Source organism: Balaenoptera borealis, assembly GCF_965194805.1.
Source record: "Balaenoptera borealis genome assembly, chromosome: 14".
NCBI classification, from domain to species: Eukaryota; Metazoa; Chordata; class Mammalia; order Artiodactyla; family Balaenopteridae; genus Balaenoptera; species Balaenoptera borealis.
In genome coordinates this window covers 4,388,533-4,410,295 of record NC_138875.1, presented here as the reverse complement: position 1 = coordinate 4,410,295, position 21,763 = coordinate 4,388,533, and the positions used below count along the sequence as shown (strand labels likewise).

The window sequence follows — 21,763 nt, the reverse complement described above, 5'->3', positions numbered from 1 at the left end:
ATGCCAGGAACCACGCTAGGGAGTGGGAGAAAGAAGACAGATAAAGGAGAATTCTGTCCTAATGACTTCACAGCCTAACAGCAAAGGAGCCCAGAGGTCAGGGCAGACATGCTAAGAACTCTGATAGGTCCAGTGGGCATGCGGAGGAAGGAAAATTAGCCCTTGGAATGAGAAGTACTGCTGGGACCACATCCTATAGGAGTTCAAGAGGCAAACTGGGAAGGACAGAGAACGGAAGAGCATTACAGGCCCTGGGAGGCCCAACTGCTGGTGCCTTTGGGAGAAGCGTACAGTTCAGAGTGGCTGACGGCTGAGTACAGGGCAAGTGCTGGGACATGAGACTGTGAGAGGGAAAAAGCCACATCTTCCAACCCTTCACTTGCCATGTTTAAAGAACATTGACTTCAGTAGGAAATATGGTCGTTTTTAAGATCTAAAACTATAAAGAGTCTCCCAAGTGGGTACAAACCTCAGCCCACTGCCTTAAATCAGCCAGCAAGGGTCTATATGAATCCCGTAACTTGTCACCAAAGATATGTTATCCATGCGACAACGGTCTGATCTGCTTTGCTCCAAACTGGTTTATTGTTATTCTGTAAGGAACTGACTGGCTTGGTGTAACATCAAAGGCTAATCAGCAATTGGACTGAAAAGATTTCATTCTTTTTGGTTCCTGCTGTCAGCCAGCCAGCAGAGAGCCTAAACAGAATGTTGACATCACAAAATTTCACTCATCTAGTGAATCTGGGTGAAGCATTTAATACAGTTGAACAACACAGGGGTCACAGTCAAAAATCGACGTATAACTTTACAGTCGACCCTCCGTATCCCTGGTTCCCCATCCACTGACTCAACCAGCTGTGGATCAAGTCACGCTGTAATAGTATTTATTGAAAAAAATCAGGGTATAAGTGGACTCGTGCTGTTCAAGGGTCAACTGTAATATGAATTCTTAAGAGCCCTGAATTTTTATTTATTAATGTCCTCAGGTACATAAGCCAGCCTAGTAAAGAGCAAGGCAGTGGATACACTGAGAAGTCATGACGACGCCTACATAAAGACATTTTGAAACTGGCACATGGCCCCATCTCCTTCCTCGTCCCTGCCAAGCTTCTCCAAGGACAGTCCTGTGTGTGGTCCTGGTTCCCTTCCTGACACTTGGTCCTCAGATCAGCTCCCACTGTTCTGAAGCTGCTCCAAGCTCACCTGTCAGCTCCCACTGGATTCTCATCCCGTCTAACCTCTATGCTAGAGTGGCAGCCTGTATTTTCAAAGGAGAGCTACGAGGGGCTTCCCTGGTGGCACGCAGTAGTTAAAAATTCCGCCTGTCAATGCAGGGGACACGGGTTCGAGCCCTGGTCCAGGAAGATCCCACATGCCGCAGAGCAACTAAGCCCATGTGCCACAACTACTGAGCCTGCGCTCTAGAGCCTGCAAGCCACAACTACTGAGCCTGCGTGCCATAACTACTGAAGCCCGTGCGCCTAGAGCCCGTGCTCTGCAACAAGAGAAGCCACCACAGTAAGAAGCCCGCGCATTGCATGGAAAAGTAGACCCCGCTCACCGCAACTAGAGAAAGCCCACGTGCAGCAACGAAGACCCAAAGCAGCCAAAAATAAATAAATAAATGAGAGCCACGAAAAGATCTCCCATTTCATGTTCTCTCCTTACAATAGGACCTTATGACCTTGTCATGGCCACATCAAGAGGTGGGGTCTATGTCCCCTCCCCTTGAACTGGGAAGACTTTGTTCACCATCTGGACTAATAGTGCAACAAAGTGCCACTATGTGACTTCTGGGGCAGGGTTACAGAGGGCAGTACAGCGCTTGCTCGCTCGCGCTCTCTCTCTCTCTCTCTCTCTCTCTCCCCCTTTTCCTCCCTCCTTCCCCCAGTGCACTTGCCATGAGGAAGTCCAGGCCACAGGAGGAGGCCGTGATAAGACAGCCCCAGATGACATCCCAGTAGACAGCTGGCACTAACCACCAGACATCTTCCCTTAAGGAGTGTCCACCCTTATGTGGGAAGACAAGAAAGAGAAATGTCATGGTAAGACTGAGTGATGAACACCATGGTGAGGGCTAAGTGAACAAACCGGAGAGTCCTAGCTCAGCCTGGGAGGGAGGGGCAGAACGGAGGGGAGGAGGAGAAGCTCCCAAGGGGAAGTGAGAGAAATCCCCCAGTGAAAACTGTTTCACTCCAGGGAAACGAATCCCTAAGCTGAGACCTGAAAGGTAAGGAGTGGAGACGGGGTGGGGCGGGGGGAGTATACATCCAGGAACCTTCACAATCAAACCTCCTTCTCCAGCCTCATTTTCTCCTTATTCTCTCCAGGGCTTGTACTAGGCTGTACACACAACTAGGTGTGTAATCACAGTATTTGTTCAACAAGCAAGGACTGACTAAGCATCAAGGGCCTGGGATTACACTGACAGATACGGTCACTACCCTCAGAGAGGTCACCACCTAGTGAGAACGTGAGGTCACTTCACCCAATAATTCGTCTTCACTGTAAACATTTACTGAGTGGGAGGATGCAAAGATGTCTGTCTGGTATGCGGGGCCATAACCCAAGAGTTTAAAAAGAGCGGGTCTGAGAGGACAAAGAGTACATGTTTCGGAGAAGCTGAATTTGAGATACCTGTAATCATTTAACTGGAGATGTCCCACTTGAAAATAAGGGGTCCAGAAAGCAGTCCGGGCTGAAGATGGCAGTACAGCCTAGTGGTGGTACAGTCCGGTGGCAGTATAGCCTGGTGATAGCATGGCACAGGCCTTAAGCACCCACAGACTGGCACCAAACTGAACTGAGTTCAAATCCAAGCTCCACCTCCTCTCAGCTGTGTGACCTTGAGCAATACACTTATCCACTCCCAGCCTCAGTTTCCTCATCTGTAAAATGGGGATGACGGTAGGATCTCCCTCAAAGAGCTTCTGGGAGAATAAAATATGATGGCACTGTTATTCTGGAGGCATGTTGTTTATCATTATGTATGGGATGACTCAAGAGAAACTTACTCCTTAGCATTTGGTAAGAAAAAATAATTTGTCTCCCTTACATTGGGGCATTCTTCATATCAGCTAAAGATAGTTATATAACCTCATCAGTTCCTTCTGATGTTGGCTTCTGGGAGACCGAGTTAAATGTAATATTCAGCCATGGAAACCAGGTACAGTACATTAGCACAGACAGTATTTAGCTTCCTCTGCTTTCCTTATCACTTTGATTTTCTAGTTGAATGGTTTTCCTCAAATATCACTTTATATCAAATTGCTTCAAGCCCTTTTTGGGAAGCAAATGTAATATAAATACATAAAATTCATGGAGGGAAAATAACTTTGTGATATAAAAAATTCAAAATGCTCTGCAATGCCTATTTGAAATAATGCAAATTCTGTGGCACATATATACGATGGAATATTACTCCGCCATAAAAAGAAACGAAATTGAGTTATTTGTAGTGAGGTGGATGGACCTAGAGTGTGTCATACAGAGTGAAGTAAGTCAGAAAGAGAAAAACAAATACCGTTTGTTAACGCATATATATGGAATCTAAAAAAAAAAAAAATGGTACTGATGAACCTAGTTGCCGGGCAGCAATTAAGATGTAGACATAGAGAATGGACTTGACACGGGGTGGGAGGGGGAAGCTGGGGCTAAGTGAGAGTAGCACGGACATGTATACACTACCGAATGCAAAATAGATAGCTAGTGGGAAGAAGCCGCATAGCACAGGGAGATCAGCTCGGTGCTTTGTGACCACCTAGAGGGGTGGGATAGGGAGGGTGGGAGGGAGACGCAAGAGGGAGGGGATATGGGGATATATGTATGTATATGGCTGATTCACTTTGGTGTACAACAGAAACTAACACAGTATTGTGAAGTAATTATACTCCAATAAAGATCTACTAAAAAAAAAAAAAAAAAAAGTGGTGCTCTAGCTGCCCAGTACAATACGCGACACCACGCTCACCTGTAAACCCTCCGACCTGCCCCGTCCTTCTTGCCCCATGAGACCCTCCTCTCCTGGCCTGTTCCCTCCCGCCTCTGCTCTGTCTGCACTCTCTCCGTGGTGATGTCCCATTTTGTGGCCTGAAGTACCATTTTCACAAGGAGGATTCTCAAATCTGAATCACCAAGCTTCCTCCCGGCGCTCCAGGTTCACACATCCATCCGCATCCTTAGCATTTCCACCTGAGGCGCTAATCATCATTTTAACCTCAGCACAGCTAAAGCCCAGCCACTGATTCCCACCTTATCACCACCCCAGCTCCCACTGGATTAGCTCCTCCCACAAGCTGACCCTGCCTTCTCATCTGATCTCTCTCGGCCTCCTCCGAGCTGCCACCATCGTTCGACTGGATGGTTGCAACAGCCTGTCTCCATGCGCAGCCAGGAAGCCTGGTTAAAATGTAACAGGCTCACGGCACCTCTGGCTGGTGCTCCCCTCGCAAAGCGAGTAACATCCAAACCTCTCATGGTCTCCACCACGAACACAGGAAACACTAAGCCTCCTGCAGGAACCTGCGAGGTCCTCCCTGATGAGACACGGCAAGCCTCTAACTTCAGCCCTTATACCCTCCTCGTCCTTATTTGGACACCTCCCCACCCTACCCCCAGCTCTCCCCTCCCCCTCTCTCCCTGCCGGCTCCTTTCTGTGTCTGGACTTTCTGGCTACAAGGGTCTCTTCTGGGCTCACCTGGCTGCATCCTCTCACCACTCGGATCTCAGCTCAAATGTTACCCACTCGGACGGTCCCTAAACCTCCCCAAATTACTGTCTAAGGCATTGCTCGACCTCTCCGAACACCCTTCCTACTTTGGGGGAGTCTCAAGACGTCTGCTTTGAGGCTGAGGGCAGGGGACCGAGCTGCTCTCTCTCCTGTCCCCCAGGAGCTGGAGGGGCCCACGCTGAGGGGTCAGAGGTTGGCGGGGGCTGCGTGAAGTTGAATGTCAAGGACGGGGAGAGGCTGGGAGAGGAGGCACACAGTCGCTTCTACGCTGGGCTCTTGGCTGCGTCTGCCCCTCGCTCCTGACCTCCCCGCAGCGGATTCTGTGAGCGGCCTGACGCGCCTGCAAAGCTCCTTTTCCGTTGCAGTTGGTGGATCTGTGTTGTTTGCTACCAAGGACTGGTTCGTACCCACCATGACCCAGGATTATCTTATTTCTGTATTTTTTACTTTTTTACTATCCCTCTCACCGTCTGAAAGGTCAGCTTGTCTTCACCAGTGTGATCCTGATACACGATAGGGTCTCAAATCCTTGTCAACTGGTTGGTTGGCACTTATGGACAGAAATATTTGTCGCTTCATCCGCTCTCCTTGTAGCCCCTAAGATGCTTGTGTAGATTTTAAAAAGAAAGACACAATTTATATTTAAATTCTGGAGAAAGTAAGATTTTTTAAAAGTTTGGAAATGATTTTGAGATGGTAGAGAAACTAATGCCAAGACCAAAAGCTACATATTTCTGATTCATCCATTTGAATCCAGGCCAGAAGCATCTAAAATGAACTATACATCTGGGAGCCGGGAAATGATCTCACATCTTACAAGTGCGAGCCATTCAGCAATTTGCCCACGTGGTAATGCTCCCAGTCGCCGTCACGCACTGAGTGGCATCTGGGGAAGATCAGGACCGGGTTGACAGTGAGCCTCCTATGCATCCAATGATTGAATGTACCAGGCACACTGGTCCTGTGAGCCCCCTCCTTCAGGCTTTTCCAGGACTTTCCATATTGGTGCTTACCCAGACCAGCAGGTTTGGAAGCACCCCCTTTCCTAAGGATGCTTCAATCAGGTGAAGTACGTTGCCTGCAGGAGACGAATTGGAAATAAGAGTGACGGAGATCAATTAAACTCAAGGCTGCATGACTTGGGACAATACTCAGCTCTCTTACCAGAACCACAGAGAACCAATTAACGCAGCACAAAGCCATGGTCAGTGTCAGTAAAAAGCTATTGAGAACATGAATGAAAGGACCAGAGCTTAGGCAGTTCTCCCTACTTTGGGGCACTTCCTAATAGAAGTGGTTAAGTTGTTTATGTCACGAATTCCCTCAAGGGAATATAATGGATGCTCTAGACCCTTATTCCTGAAAAGTGCACCGATGGAACAACCCTGATGGATACTTCACACAATGTAAGTGCCTTCATGGTGCATCTGAAGTAGATTTCTGGGGTCCCTCAGACCCAGTTTAAGAAGCTGAGCCCAGGTTTCACCAACATTGAAAGAGTCTGAAGGAGGGGGTAGGGGAGGAAGGTGGTAGGGAAGGATCAGTCTAAGATTTGGGAAATGAAGGCGCAAGAATCAGAGCAGCTCGGGGGTCAGGAAACGTCATCTCCCATCCTCAATCTGCCCAACACGTGCGGTGGGGCCCTGGAGGGACCACCTCACTTTTCTGCATTTTGCCTTTTTCATCTGTAAAATGACGGCAGTTGGGATGGCTGATTCCAAGATCCCTTCCAGCTCCCACATCCTACAACACGTTACACTCCTGGCTGAAACTTTCCTCTCTGTCAAGCCATCATCACGTTGACAAAGTTCTCCAGGAACAAAAAAAGAAAAGAAAAATCGCTACAGCCTCCTACTCTTTTAGGAAAAAAAATATTCCAAAAATAAGGTGTTCCCTTAAATAGAGATCTGCCTGTCTCAGTAGGTAGCTGGGAGTTGTCACTTGAGAATAAATGTGAAAGAGTCAATCAAGAAGCTTCATAAATATTCCCAGCTCCAGCTCCTACCACCTCCGTAGAGCTCTGCAAAGCGCTCATTACAACAGTGAGCGCCAGCGGGTCTGTCCCCTTCCACGGGGGAGATCACTGCAGGACCACCGATTGTGCCACTTGGAATTAAGCGGTGTTGGCAGCTTCAACAAGAAGTTGGCCTGAATTCCAACTTGCCTTAAAAACTTCATTTAAGTTGAAACACGAAGCTCCCCAGCTCATGCGGCACCTCTGAAAGGTGGTTCCAGCCACACATGGTGACCAGGGCTGAGAACCTCTATGCAGACGCCGCCGGCATTAACTGCGGTCTGTAGAATGTCTCCTTGCCCCGAGGGAAGGGTGCCCCGAAAGTTACTTTTCCTGGGGGCTAACATGGCAGAGATTTTCTCATCCCTGGGAAAGTCTGCACTGATGTTTTAGGCAGCCGGGCAGTTCATACAAGCTAAGTGTGAAAATGCTTTTCGAGAATCTCTCTTTTCATTTGGCACGTTTGAGGAAAAGAAAAGCCGAAATCCATTGTCATAAGAGTAGAAGAAAACTCACTGCAAAATTTCCTTATGTCCTATTTTTCTTCTTTACTGGCGGGTGTTAGCATCAGACCAAGGGTCTAATGATCTCCTCTTCCAGGGGCTTGCAATTCTAAGTTCGTGGCACCTCCCTTACCCAGATCTCATCTCACTTCAGGGCTGGTAAGTAGCACAGATCCCTCTTCCCATCACTCGGTTTTATTTCCTAGAGAGAGTCCCATGGAGCTGGTTGCTCAAAAAACAATCATTTGTTTCAGGGCTATTAAGGGGTTTCCATTAAAAGAAATGGACCAAGGCAGGCATCATTTTTCTAGGGTGACAAGAGAAATTGTCATGAGCGGCAGCCATGGCGGAGCCGGTGGGCAGGGGGAGGCGCGTCCGTCCTCCCGGCTGCCTGCAAGGTCAGGGCGTGCTGGCCTGGGATGCCCTGCACCTTGGGCCCGCCTCGTCAGTGCAAATCAAGCTGAACCGCCCCCTCCCCCTCCAGCCTGGCCAGGTCCCTCCCTCACTCTGAGGCCGTGCGACTCTGCTAACGGAGTGATGAATTCTTTGGACAACATCGATTTGGCGCTGGTGGGTCAGCATCGTGCTGGGCACCGGAGACCTACAAACACTCTAGACAGACAGTTCCTGCTGCGTCCGGTGGAAAGAGACGGACAATGAAGACGTAAGCAAATGAAGAACGAGATCGCATCAGCGAAGGACAGTTCAGTGGATCCAGGGGGCCTCAGAGCGTCTCTGAGGTGGAGGGGTGGAGGTGGTCGCCTGCAGACTGGGTGTCCAGGGCCCCTCTCCGTGGACGTGCTCTTTGTGCCAGAAGCTGCGCGGCCCCCAGAGAAGACCGCGTGCGGAGCTCTGGACTGGAGCCCTACGCGGGTGTTGGTCCATCTCTCGCCTCCACCCGCAAAATGCAACCGGGCAAAACCATGAGGTTCAGAAAGTGAGACTCAACAACGCTGCCCGCACCTTGTCAAAGTGATGGAGTAGGCGGTCCTCGTTAATGCCTGTGGTCGCAGGTAATGTTAATACCTCCCCCCGAGCCGCACACAGCCCCCCAAATGGACCAATTTCGATTGTAAACTGTCAGTTCCTCCTAAATATGGTGCGCCTCGCCTGGGCCTGTCTCTGCCCTCATTGACACCTGCCCTCCAGATGGGACCTCGGAGAGGATCTGATTCCACCTCTTGGCTATTGTGAGCAGTGCTGCCGTGAAGACTGGAGATCTAGTATCTCTTCAAGGTCCTGGTTTCAGTTCTTTTGGATCAATACCCAGAAGTGGGATGGCGGGATCATATGATAGTTGTAGGTACAACTTTGAGAGGAAGTATGGTTCCACTTATATGAGGTTTAAAATAGTCAAGTTCCTAGAACCAAAGAGTAGAGCAGTGGTTGCCAGGGGCTGGGGGAGGGGCAAGCGGAGCTGCTAATCAAGGGCATTAAAGTGTCAGTGAAGCAAGATGAGTAAGTTCTAGGGACCGGGGAAACCACACCGTGGCTCCGTCCGTCTGCAGTAAGCCCAACGCACTCCGTCTACAACAATGCCTGGCGCACTTCAAATCTGTTAAAGAGGGCAGATCACACGTTGTGTTCTTACCACAATAAAATAAAATTTAAAAATAAAAAAGAAAGGACTTGACAACTAATTCACACAGAAGCGTCAGTACTGGTAATGGCAAAGCGGTTTACCACTTAGATGCATTTGTATTAACACTAAGATAGGGCTTCAGGCAGGGGGTGCAGCTTCCTGGCACTCCTTGAAACACCCCGTGACAACACTCCCCTTCTGCCTGCAGAAGGATGTCCCCAGCACAGAGACCCACTCAAGAAACCGTCATCCCTGCTGACACAGAGGCCCCGTTACAGTCCTTTCAAAGGGAATTTAACCAAAGCCACCAGCAGGTTGAACCTGTGTGTGTGTGTGTGTGTGTGTGTGTGTGAGTCAGCTAGTCAGCAGGTCAGCGATGTCTACCAACCACCCACTGGGACGCGAACGTCACCAGCAAGGGTGCTGACAAGTGGCGCTAACATGGAACCCACCCAAATTCACGGTCAAAAAGCACACTGAGCGTCCACGCCGCGCCTGTGTTCTGGAATGAAACATGTGTTCCACACAGTGTAAAACACCTGACTAATTTATTTATCTTTCTTCTAAGAGCAATTCTAAGGGAGCAAAACAAGTTAGAAGGCAGAGGGCTTGGGTCTGGAGGTAATTTTATTCAGACTTCATACTCTCTAAGGATAATAAAAGGCAGTAAATCCTAAACTAAACAGAGTCAGCGGCAGGGAGCCACTCAAAATTTATTCTATTCTAGATTAGCAACGATTAAATCACACCGTGAATTATTTTAAAATGCAATGATTTTCAGTACTGCATGCGTTGCAAACGTTCAGTTTTCTTCTTCAGCTTAAAACAAAGGACACAATCCCTTCATTTTTTTCGACAATAGTTCTTAGATGTTTCTTCGCCGTCACAGCTGAGAAAGAGCTTTCTCGGCTGAAATACAACTTCTGCATCCATAAAGCAAGTAAATTTGTTCTCTATTACATATAACTATAACGCATGAGAATGAACATGATTTTGCAAGCTAGGAACTTTCCGTGAATTTTACAAGGGCATTGGAACTTTCCATGAGTTTAGTGAGAACTTAAAGAGCCATCTGCATAGACAAAGCCGAGAGATTAATTATTGAATGTAGAGCAAACTAGAGAAGTGGGGTACACCCACCTCCCGGGTTTCCCCTTCACCCCCAACGTCTCTGTGGGCTGATACCATCCTCCAGGAAAGGCCTAAGAGGAGGAAAGCAGGGAGCCTTGGGTCCTGACGGTCAGTCCGGGACGGAGCAGGACTGGAACGGGCTCTGAGACCAAGGGGCGAGGCAGGCGAGCAGACAGCACTGGTCCTGCCCCTGTGGCTCCCCCCTCCCCAAGCCCTTCCCAAGGATTTAGTCTTTTCAGGACGCTAGTGAAGTGGAGAGCCTTCTGCATCCAGCACAGTTGCAAATGCAGGTTCCCAGTAAGTATTAATGGAATTGAATGCATTTCCATTTGATAAATATACAGTGAAGAGGTAGCACTATTTACAATAGCCAGGACATGGAAGCAACCTAAATGTCCATCAACAGAGGAATAGATAAAGAAGATGTGGTACATATATACAATGGAATATACTCAGCTATAAAAAGGAACAAAATTGGGTCATTTGCAGAGACGTGGAGGGACCTAGAGACTGTCATACAGAGTGAAGTAAGTCAGAAAGAGATAAACAAATATCGTATATTAACGCATATATGTGGAATCTAGAAAAATGATACCGATGATCTTATTTGCAAAGCAGAAATAGAGACACAGACGGAGAGAACAAATGTATGGATACCAAGTGGGGAAAGGGGGGGTGGGATGAACTGGGAGACTGGGATTGACATATATACACTATTGATACTATATATAAAACAGATAACTAATGAGAACCTGCTGTATAGCTCAGGGAACTCTACTCAAGTGCTCTGCGGTGACCTAAACGGGAAGGAAATCCAAAAAAGAGGGGACCTATGTGTACGTATAGCTGATTCACTTTGCTGTACAGCAGAGACTAACACAACATTGTAAAGCAACTGTACTCCACTAAAAATGAAGAGCTGAGAATTCTCCAAAGGTCTTTGTGCTGTACATGAAAACAACGTATAAAAGCTGAGTGAAGCTCATGTTGGCCCGTCCACGTGAGGCGTGAGACAGGCCCTTGCACGTGAGGCCATGTGCGTGCATTTTGGAACACTGAGCTCTGACACACGGGCCTTGGATGCTCCACTGCCTTCTTCCTTTCCCAGGGCACAGGGGCCCCCAGACCCCACCCTCCAAAGCGGCACGTTCAGTGACCCACCCCTACTCCACACCACTTACTTCAGCCCTAATTTATGGCAATTAGGGCGATAACATTCTATTTATAGCAGAACCCTCGGGAAATCTCTACAATGTTTTTTATACATTTAAGTTAATATATAGTAAAATTATATAGTTCTTATTTTAGAATATGAGATTAGTCATTCCCGACAAATCTTTGCCTCCTTTTCTATAAAGTCCCAAAGTAAAGACCCCTCCTCTCGGTATCGCTCACAGGTAGATGCCTGGACCCAGCCGGTCCCCACCTGCCAGTGAGAGTAGAGACTCGGCCCCAAAGGAAGAGCAGCAGGTACTTAACAAGGTCATTGTCCTGGGTTTGCTACTCATTACAGCGGCAAAGGGGGGCCCTGAGGCAGACCCCCCGGTGGGAGGATGTGACAGGAAGCGTACGGACCACGCGATTTCCCTCAAATTGTCTTAAACATTTCCTGTGTCCAAAAGCACATACTAAGGAAAGCATCTGAGGTGATACATAATATACTAGAAGAGATTTCTCACAGAAAGTTGGATAACTATACCTCTGAAATGGCTGAAATACAATCCTTCTTAAAGACAGGAAGTTGACTAGATGATTTATTAAAATAACTTCCCACAATAATACATATAAACCATTTCCAACAAAAGCATCCTGTTTTTTTAAATGCCCTACAAATAAGAATCTATGTGCTGGGCTTCCCTGGTGGCGCAGTGGTTGAGAATCTGCCTGCCAATGCAGGGGACACGGGTTTGCCCCGGTCTGGGAGGATCCCACATGCCGCGGAGCGACTGGGCCCGTGAGCCACAACTACTGAGCCTGCGCGTCTGGAGCCTGTGCTCCGCAACAAGAGAGGCCGCGATAGTGAGAGGCCCACACACCGCGATGAAGAGTAGCCCCCGCTCGCCGCAACTGGAGAAAGCCCTCGCATAGAAACGAAGACCCAACACAGCCATAAATAAATAAAATAAATAAATTAAATTAAAACAAAACAAAACAAAACAATCTATGTGCTTTCCTTATCAGCTTCTGCAGGAAAGCTTATAAGTTCTGATGTTACTAGTAAGAGAAGTAATAGAAGTGGTAATATTTACTAGTAGTAGAAGTTCTACTTCTAATCTCCAAGTGTTTCTAAACTTTTGTGAAGGTCATAGGCCTTGCTGAGAATCTTCTGAAAGTCACAGACATCCTCCTCAGGGTGGTGGACTGATGTACATATGTATTTTGATTAAATAAATACAAATAAATATTCATAGCCTGATTATAAAATATAAAGAATGATTGTTATGGGTTGTATTGTGTCCACTCAAAATTCATATGTTGAAGTCTAATTACCCAGTCCCTCAGAATGTGACCTTGTGTGGAGAGAGGGTCTTTAAAGAGGTGATCAAGTTAAAGTGAGGTCTAGAGTATGGGCCCTAATCCAACATGACTGGTGTCCTTATAAAAAAAGGGAAATTTGGACACAGACACAGAGGGAAGACCGATTACAGATGCACAGGGAGAAGACGGTCATCCACAAGCCAAGGAGAAAGGCCTGGAACGGATGTTTCCCTCACAGCTCTCAGAAGGAACCAACCCTGCCAGGACCTTGATTTTGGACTCCTGGCCCCCAGAACTGTGAGACAATAAATCTCTGTCGTTGAAGCTGCCCAGTCTGTGGTACTTTGTTAGGACAGCCTTAGCAAACTGATACAACAATCTTGTGAAATTCTTTCATGTTAATATGCATACCTATAATTCGTTTCCCCTGCTGTCTGAACATACCAGAATTTATTTCTCCATTCTGTGGTTGGCGGATTATTTCCAGAGTTTTGCAGTGTTGAATGATGCTGCTATGAACATAGTAATGCATGCTTCCCGGTGGGGAAGTACAAGAAAATGCCCAGGACTGGAACTGCTGGATCAAAAGGTGTATGTTTCTTTTCTGCAGATTGTTTGGAAAGTGGATGGACCAATTTTTATACCCACCACTAGTGTATAAAGGGTTCCCTGTGCTCCTCAAACTTGCCAAAACTTAATATCATCACAGTTTTTCACTCTTACCAATCTGCCTGGTGTCAAATTGTATCTCATTAGATGGACAGAGAGACAGCTTCATTAACTGACTTACATTTAATATTATCTTCATCGTTATTTATGACTTTTATATATTGATTTTTCAACTCATAAAAAAATCATGTAGTATGATTTGATGTTAATATCTTCTGTCTCAAAAGCTGTCAGTTTATGAGGTGAGCATAGTTCCAAACAAGGCAACTCGTTAGCAGCCTTCCCAACACTGACCACGCTCACTGACTCCCCAGGATGTTCATCTCCAAGCAAAATTATACGTTCAGGGTGATCATCACACGTATAAGATGCAGGCCTGAGCTGGAGAGTTTGTGGAAAACAAGTGCTATGCTGATGTAGTGAGTGTCAATTCACATTTACGGCTATAATTTTTGGTTATTTTATAACTTGGTATAGTAAGGGTTTGGGGTTTTTTTGTTTTTAATTTTTGATGATGATAAAGTAAAACTTCAGCATAAATAATTTGAAAGAGACAGAGAGCATACAGAAAATATACATATAAACCTATAATCACACCACTAGAGAAAATGGCTTTTAAAATTCAGGTGTACATTGCAGTTGATAATCTCCCAAGGTAGCTGCTATCAATTCCTTTTCATCCTGAGGTGCATTCCCCGACCCCGACCCCTTGAATCTGGCCTCGTGACCCATGCTGACCAATGAAATGGGCAGAGGCAATGCCGCACCAGCTTTGGGTCTAGCCTTTAAGAGATCTGGCAGTTTCTGCCTTTTTCCCTGGAGACGAGGGTCCACCATGTAAAAACCCCCAACCGCCCTGGATCTGCTACATGTTGAGGAGCCTCAGCCAGCCACATGGAGAGGCCACGCGGAGGAGGGTGGAGGCTTCTGGGACCCAACGTCCAGCTGGACACAGTCAAGTGAGGGACCCCACCTCAGACACAGCTAAGTCCGCCCAAGCTGCAGAACCATGAGAAATAACAAGTCGTGGTTGTTCAAAGCTGCCGCATTTTTGTGGATTGTCACACAGCAACGGACGGCGAAGACGTCACCCTCACACGCGTCCCCCGTACCCACGAATGTGTGCCTTTGTGCACATGCAGGAGCTATGCTGTAGTCTGCTCATGTCCCTCAGAAGCACTTTTCATTTTCACTAATTATCCATATTCTTCTCTGCTGTGACATTTTCAGTGGCTCCACAAGGTCTCCTCGTGTGGCCACATCCTACTTCACGGGATGATTCTGGGCAAGTGGGTGGTTCCACATTGTCACCACTACACCTGCCATCTAGTGAGCGTTCCTATACACAAATCTGTGCACAAATATTCCACCACATCCTTTGGATGAATTCTGGACATGTAATTAGAGCCTCCAAGGGTTAAACATTTTTGATGGCTCTGGTCAAATTACCTTGAACAAAAATTGCCCCAATTCCTCTCCCTCCAGCTGTGGACGAAGTTGCTGGTCTCCACATCTGTGAGCTAATGATGCCACGTGCTTTTTAAATTAGCCTCTTTTGATTTGGTGGATGAGAAATGGTTTCTGGTTGATGTTTTAGCTTGCCCTTCATTAGTAGAGGGTTAGAACTTTCTTCGTGAGGGTCACCGCACTCTGCTGCCCCGACCATGCGACAATGTCGTACACAAGGTCATCTGACAGCCATGGGCAAATAGACGACTCCACGAGGAGAACCGCATGATGCAAAGAATCGTTTAATACACGGATGACAGGGATAATTTTATAGTAGGGCCGAAAGAGTCATAATCAATTTTTCTGACAGAAGACTTTCACAATCCATTGATTTAAAATCACGTGGATGGACGGCGAAGTTTCTACAGCATTTGTACCTGCCACTTATATTTGCTACCTATGTTTATAGGAAACTGCAAACCACTTCTTGACAAACCATTAATTGGGAAAATACATTTCAACCAGATTAAACTTCTAAAACCATTATTTTATGCTATGAAGTTTTAGTAATAGGAACTAATTCTCAAAAATACCTGAGATACTTGCATGATTTGAAAGCATCTCCACAGTGCCTAGCACACGATCAGTGTTGGTTTCTGTTCTTTTTCTATTAAACTCTATGATTGGGTAAAGAGAACACAGAATTCTAAAGTTGCACAGACATTCCAAAAAAAGCAAGTTGTTGTAAAATCTTCAAAAAGAACAAAGGGGCAGTTTTTGACTCCCATATAATTTAAAACAAGTTGGAAAAAAAAGTAGGAGGCACATTTTCAAAAGCATCAAATATGTCAGAAATGGGAGAAAACACTGTATCATCTCTAGATTGTGGGTTCTAATGCAGTTTGTAACTTTTCTAATAACTCACTTTTATGGAGAGACCAAGTTATCCTCAAAGGAAATGATATCCTGTTAATGTCTTATTAATAACAATTACATTCTTCAAAAATTGATAGATAAGACAGAATTCAATTGGTTCAGAAAGATACAACTTCGACTGTATCATTTGCTTGGAAGTGTTCTGGTCACAGAATGCCCTTAATTACTGTAATTCTCTTCCTTGTTTGAATCTGAAATTACACTGCTGATATCCCTTTAGTGACAAAAGCACTTCCAACAGACAAAAAAATCTTCGATATGGCTTGTAAGTCTCTTTTGATTGGAAGTTTGTTGACTGCAGCTGCAATATTTCTGAGTTAAGCTATGTTCATATGTTCTCATTTTGGCTGGAACATTTCAGACTCCGTTGTTTTGATTGCAATATTGTCCACCAGGCTGGGCTTATGATTAATTCACATTATTAAGATGACTAATGCTCCTTTCAGATGGCAGTTGAAAACCCACGGCAAGAGCAGCCTTGAAAGTGATCTGACTGCAGATATAGGGGGAGTGGAGGTTATGTAATCTTTCCTTCTGTAACTCAGCAGTATTGAAGCAGGATGCACTTAGCATCCTTAGGTCATTGTGCTTTCTCGAGGACCCTGGGAGTAGCCGGGGAAGAGAGTCATAGTTGCTGTGTTCCCAGGGGGGAGCACGTGATAAAGGCCTGGACACAGTCAGTCACTGACGAGATAAGCAAACTGGAGTCCCAGACGGAGGGACGTTGGAAGTAGGACTTTCGCAGAAACACATCTGAGGTTCCTGCTGAGCCCACCCCTTCTTTAGAATCCCACCCGCGTCCTGCGTTAGGGGGAGGCTCTCAGAGACACCCAGCATTGTGCCAGAGCGGACACTGACCCAACTGGACTCACAGCATTATTTTTTTACCTTAAGAGTTTGAATTAAAATTTTTTTAAAAATCCCACCTGGGCACGATGGTGCTGGGAACCGACTACGTGAGCTCGTATAGAGGGGGGAACACGTCTCACACCCAGAAGCCACTGGCTTGCCAATGTCACGAGGGGACAAGAGCTAAAAAGCCCGAGGGGAACCAGACTAGAGATATAACATCGAGAAGAAGCACCAGAGACACAAGCTTCTTTGGGGCACAAGTGCTCGGGACACTTTCCCACATCTCCACGGCCCACTTCCTACAACTGGGGGCTACAAGACTCTGCTGCATCACCACCTCATTCAAACCCAGGATGACTGTGAAACCCCAAGTACCAAAGCCTCGGGCCACTTCTGCCCGTCTCACCGCCAGCTCAGGATGGTGCTGATGGGCAGCAGGTGGCTAAGGGAAAGCCTCTCCCACCGTGGCTCTACAATGACCCTCCCAAGACCCTTTGGCAGCTTCGGGTATAACTGAACTATGGCCTGAATCACAAATCAGGTTTTTAATTGGACGTTCTTTCACTATCTTAAAATAAAATTCTTTCTCTGAGTTGCTTATTCCGGATAATGCAAAAGTATAAGATTTGGCTTTATCAACTCCTAGCTTTATCACTTCCTGTCTGCGTGTGATGGGAAATTACTTAATCTCCCTGAATTTCTACTTCCTCCTTTAAAAATAGGGATGATCAATTGTTCCTCTTCTTACCTCCCTTCGAAACCCTCTCTAACTGCCCGCGATGGAATTACTTTGAGTGGAACTTGGTTTATTTCTCTATAATAGCAGTGGACGCTGTGACGGCTAATTTTATGTGTTAATTGGACTGGGACACAGGTGCAGAGACATTTGGTGAAACATGATTCTGGGTGTGTCGTGAGGATGTTTCTGGGTACGACAAACACTGGAAACAGTACACTGAGTAGAGTGGATGGTGCTCCCCTTGTGGGTGGGCCTCACCCAATTAAGGGAGGCCTGTACAGAACAAAAGGCCGACCCTCCACAGACTGCCTTCGAACTGGAACCTTGGTTTTTCCCCTGCCTTTGGAATCCACCTGAAACATCAGCTCTTCCTGGGTACCGAGCTTGCAGACGGCAGGTCTTAGGACATCTCAACCTCCATAATCATGTGAGTTAATTCCCTATAATAAATCTCTTTTTATACACGTGCACACCGTATTGGTTCTGTTTCTCTGGAGAACCCCGACTAATGGATGTGACAGGTAACAATTCTCTGTGCATTTTGGTTTTCTCCATCAGACTGTGAGACCTTCAAGGGCAGGAACTGTCTCACAATTGTAAGCACACAGCACAACACTGGCACAGAGCAAGTGCTTAATAAACGTCGAATGAATAAATGACTACCTTTCAGATTGGCTTTTCGGCCACTGGGAGGTATGTATAAATAAAATACGTGTAAGTACTTTGAAAATGGTACAACTCTACACAAGAATTAGATCTTTCTCCATATCAGTCCCAAAACCCATTCTTCCTGGAGAAAATCAAATCAAACTGAGAGTCACTCATTTCTAACCTTTCTCTGTATTCCATTAATCTTGACCCTTTCAAAATATAATTCATGATTGCCTTTTGTGTGTGTGGCATTGTTCTAGGCACCGAGGACAAACTATGTAGACAAGGTCCCTGGGCTTCTATTCTAGTCAGGGGAGGGGAGGAAGAGGGGAGCGAACTTTAAACAAATAAACATGTCAACAAACAAGAAGGCCACCACTAATGATTAGCACCAGGAAGGAAGCAGTGCGGTCATCCTGGGTGCAGGGGCTACGTTCAGTTAGACCACCTTCCCCACTAGGAGAACCCTCTTTTGTGTTTTTCCAGTATCTTCTTAGCTCAGTTTCAGTTTCTCCCACCTCAGAAAGGAGCTTTAAGCAAACTCTGAATTCATTCAAATTAATTTTTCCAAAACAGAAGTTTGATCACATCATTCTCTTGCTTAAAAAGCTGTGTTGGTTTCCCTTTTCCTACAAAGGAAAGTCCAGATGGCTTACTGGCATCCCTCTGCAGCCTGGTCTAAACCCATCTACCCTTTGCCACTTTGTTCATCTTTGGAGATGCCGCCCACATTCGGCTTCGGGAGCATCCGCCACCTCAGCTCCAAGCCTTTGTCACTCCACCCCCGCCCAGAAGTCCCTTCTTACTTTCCTCTGACCTCCATCTTTACCCAGAGTCCGTCTTTTAAGATCCAGACGACTGGTCTTTGTTTAACATTATCTTCTTCATAAATGTCAGCCCCTTCCTTCATTGCCAGAAGAAAACATTTGCCCCTCCAAGTCGTGCAGCACGTGGTCCGAAAATCCCTCGTGGCATTCTTCTGGCTTTGCCTGATATTATCATTTTTTAGGGACAGCTCACATCTTCCAGCTGGATTATTATTTCCTTGGGAGAACAAATTGTTTTATTCAACTATGTTTTTCCTATAGTCCAGTACAAAAGAGTATTCAGTAAATGTCTGCTGAGTGGATGAGTTTGGCGAATAAACAAATGGCCCAGCAAGTAAAGATGAAGCCAGCCCCAACTTTTTCGTACCTTTCTATTTCAACTGCTGATGTTATATTTATAATAAGTCTTATATAGATACATTCATCACCCCTTATGGAGTCTGGTAATAAACAGTCATCACAGAAGCTCTGAAAGTAAGAATAATTTCTTTTTACCAAGAGTGATCATTTTGGTGACAATTCAGAAAATTACACGCTGGGTATAATTATGAGCCATTTCCAATACAAAAAAAAATGTAATTTTGAAGTTCTCTTTTACAGAAAATTCTAAGTTTTTGACTCTGGTGATTCCACTACACAATTATCATGCTAATACTTCCTGGCAATAACACACCCAAGACTCTAAAAGTAGCATCAGGGTTTGCACGTCCTGCCAGGTGCTGGGACATGTAGCCCAGGAGATAGCCAGCATGGCAGGGAGGCTGCCTTAGGTCACTGGGCCCCAGGGAGGCGACCAGGTGACCACAGCCCCACAGGGAACCTTAGGCAAGACCAGGAGGACCGCTCAACTCTCCTGCTGTCCCACAGAATTACGAGCAAGTAAAATAGTTGAGGCACAGAACTTAGATTCCTTTGCAAGTGTCTTTAAGATCTCAATCCACTTTAAAGAGATTAAAACTAAAAAAGCATAGTTGATGAACTATGCTGTGGTTTATGCAAGAAAGAGGACACAGAATTGGAACCTGTACTCAGAGAATATACCGGTGCTGCCTCAGGACCACAAATGAAAGTCCGCACTTAGGCTCTAAATCAAAATAAAGTATTTAGAGTATCAGGCATCATTTCCTTAAGATTCCCCCGATTAACTGATTTTTTTTTCAATTAACTACCCAAATATTGGATTATTGTCGATTGTGGGTTTCTTCTGCATTGGATATTGTACAGCACAGACTTTGAGGCGGTGTTGGATTGTGTCTTGCCTGTGTGGTGAGAGAGTCTATGCCCCGAAGAAAGTGGGTGCTTTATAATGCACTTCTCAGTACAAACACGGAGAAATGATAACTGTGTTAGTTGAACATTTACTATGGGCCAGGTGCCCCATCTCATTTAATACCGCAATCCTGTATTATCCAGATGACACTTTACAAAGGACAAAAGTGAGACTCAGAGAATTAAATCACATACACAAGGTTACTCAATTAATGGGTGGCAGAGCGCAGAATGGAAGCTGAGGCGATCAGATGCCAAAATCAATGCTCTTAGCCATTGTACTAGCTGCCTCCACGCCGAAGGTCACTGACAAACAAATGAAAGCCAAACTTGAAAGACAACTGGTGATTTCTCCCGAAAGTGACAGACACTCCTCCGTTTTAAAAATTATCTGATCTCTAACATAATTTTTTCTTCATTCTCTTCTATTCAGATCACTACATCAAAATAAAGTCATGTAAAAAAATTAATTTAAAAAACTTTTCTATAAACTTAAGGAGAAAATATTTGGTGAGGAGACTAGGCAACCTTTTCAATTGTATCGTACTCTCTTTGTTTCTCAAAACGTTTATACATTCCCTTCTCTTCCCTAAAGGTGACAATGCATTTTTCTATTAAACACACACACACAGTTCTCCTGACCACTGGTCATAATTTTTTCTCTTTTCCTTCATTAGCACATAGAGGTCTCCATACTTTCACTTTCTTATCTTGTCTCCTAAGAAGAAACAAGAAGTATTGTACCAAACATGACAGGCAGACCACTCTAAACACCCCATATAAACAGCAGTCATAAAACATATTTTAAGAAACGCAGTCTCATGAAAATATGCCTCCTAAAATTCTCAGGGTGCTGATTACAGAGCACAGCTAAACTGGGCAATTGCGTGATTTAGTCACATCAGTGCAGTGTCCTTCATGGTCCCTTGCAACCGGGGGGCTGGAGGAGTAGCACTTTCCTTCTGTACCCTACAGGCACAAGCAGACTAGCTGTCACATCCAATCACACAGTACAGACAACACCGGGACATCCAGAGCTTCCGGCACTGGACATAGCAGCTTGTGTCGTTACTATTACGTACAATAAAAACACAGTGCCATTAGCTGCCATTCTAACGCAAGTGAAAAAGCCAAAGTAAAAGCTCAAAAGTACACTCATCCCCTCCTCCTTCACAGAAACGTAGACACACGCTTATCTGAGTGTGTGAAGCCCTTGGTGCAACAGTGGCGAGGTGGCAGGTCACGGAAAGTCTTAGTTCCCCCTGAACATCCTTTGCAGCCCCACATCCATTCAGATTTTCTAAGTTCCCTCTGCAAGAGGAAAGCATGCAGGCGGGGCCAGGTCGGTACCTAGGAGATCACTGTGATGGTGAGTCTCCATTCACTAGGTACATGGGAGAAGCATGATGGCACCCGGAGCCCATCCTGGTAATTGACAAGGTTATGATTTGAATCTGATTTGCTGAGGCTCCCAAGGGCCATGCCTTCCGCTTCATTCTCCAAACTTCACAGTTTATAAAGTACAGTTTCTCTAAGAAACGCAGATTGTTAAAGGGACTTTATTTTAATATACCCACAGCCAAAGCGCAAAGGCGGGGGTAACAACGCTTTCCTTCAGGGTCTAAAGCGCCTCGATTTGTAGCTTTGGTGGGAATCTTCCCCTCTCGGGCCCTCCTTAGGCCCAGCTCAGCTGACCACTCTCTGCACCCGGCCCAGCAGAAGCCCCTACTGCCCTTCTCTTCGTCACACTGACTACCTTGCGGGCCTTGGCAACAAAAAGCAAATGATGGAGCTTCTCCATTTCCTATCTCTCCTGATAAAACATGCGAGCAAAATTATAAGGCCACCACCTTTCATTTATAAAATGCTTTTATCTTCTCCAAAGCACCTGCCCACTGGAGGCATCCTTGCATTTATTCTTTCCAGGGGCT

At 45.9% G+C, this 21,763-nt stretch overlaps 1 protein-coding gene across 43 annotated transcripts in view; it reads right to left on the bottom strand.

Moving 5' to 3' along the window:
• Positions 1-21,763, bottom strand: part of FBXO15 (F-box protein 15) — a 585,398-nt gene that overhangs the window by 498,547 nt on the left and 65,088 nt on the right. The gene's annotated exons all lie outside the window — the stretch shown is intronic.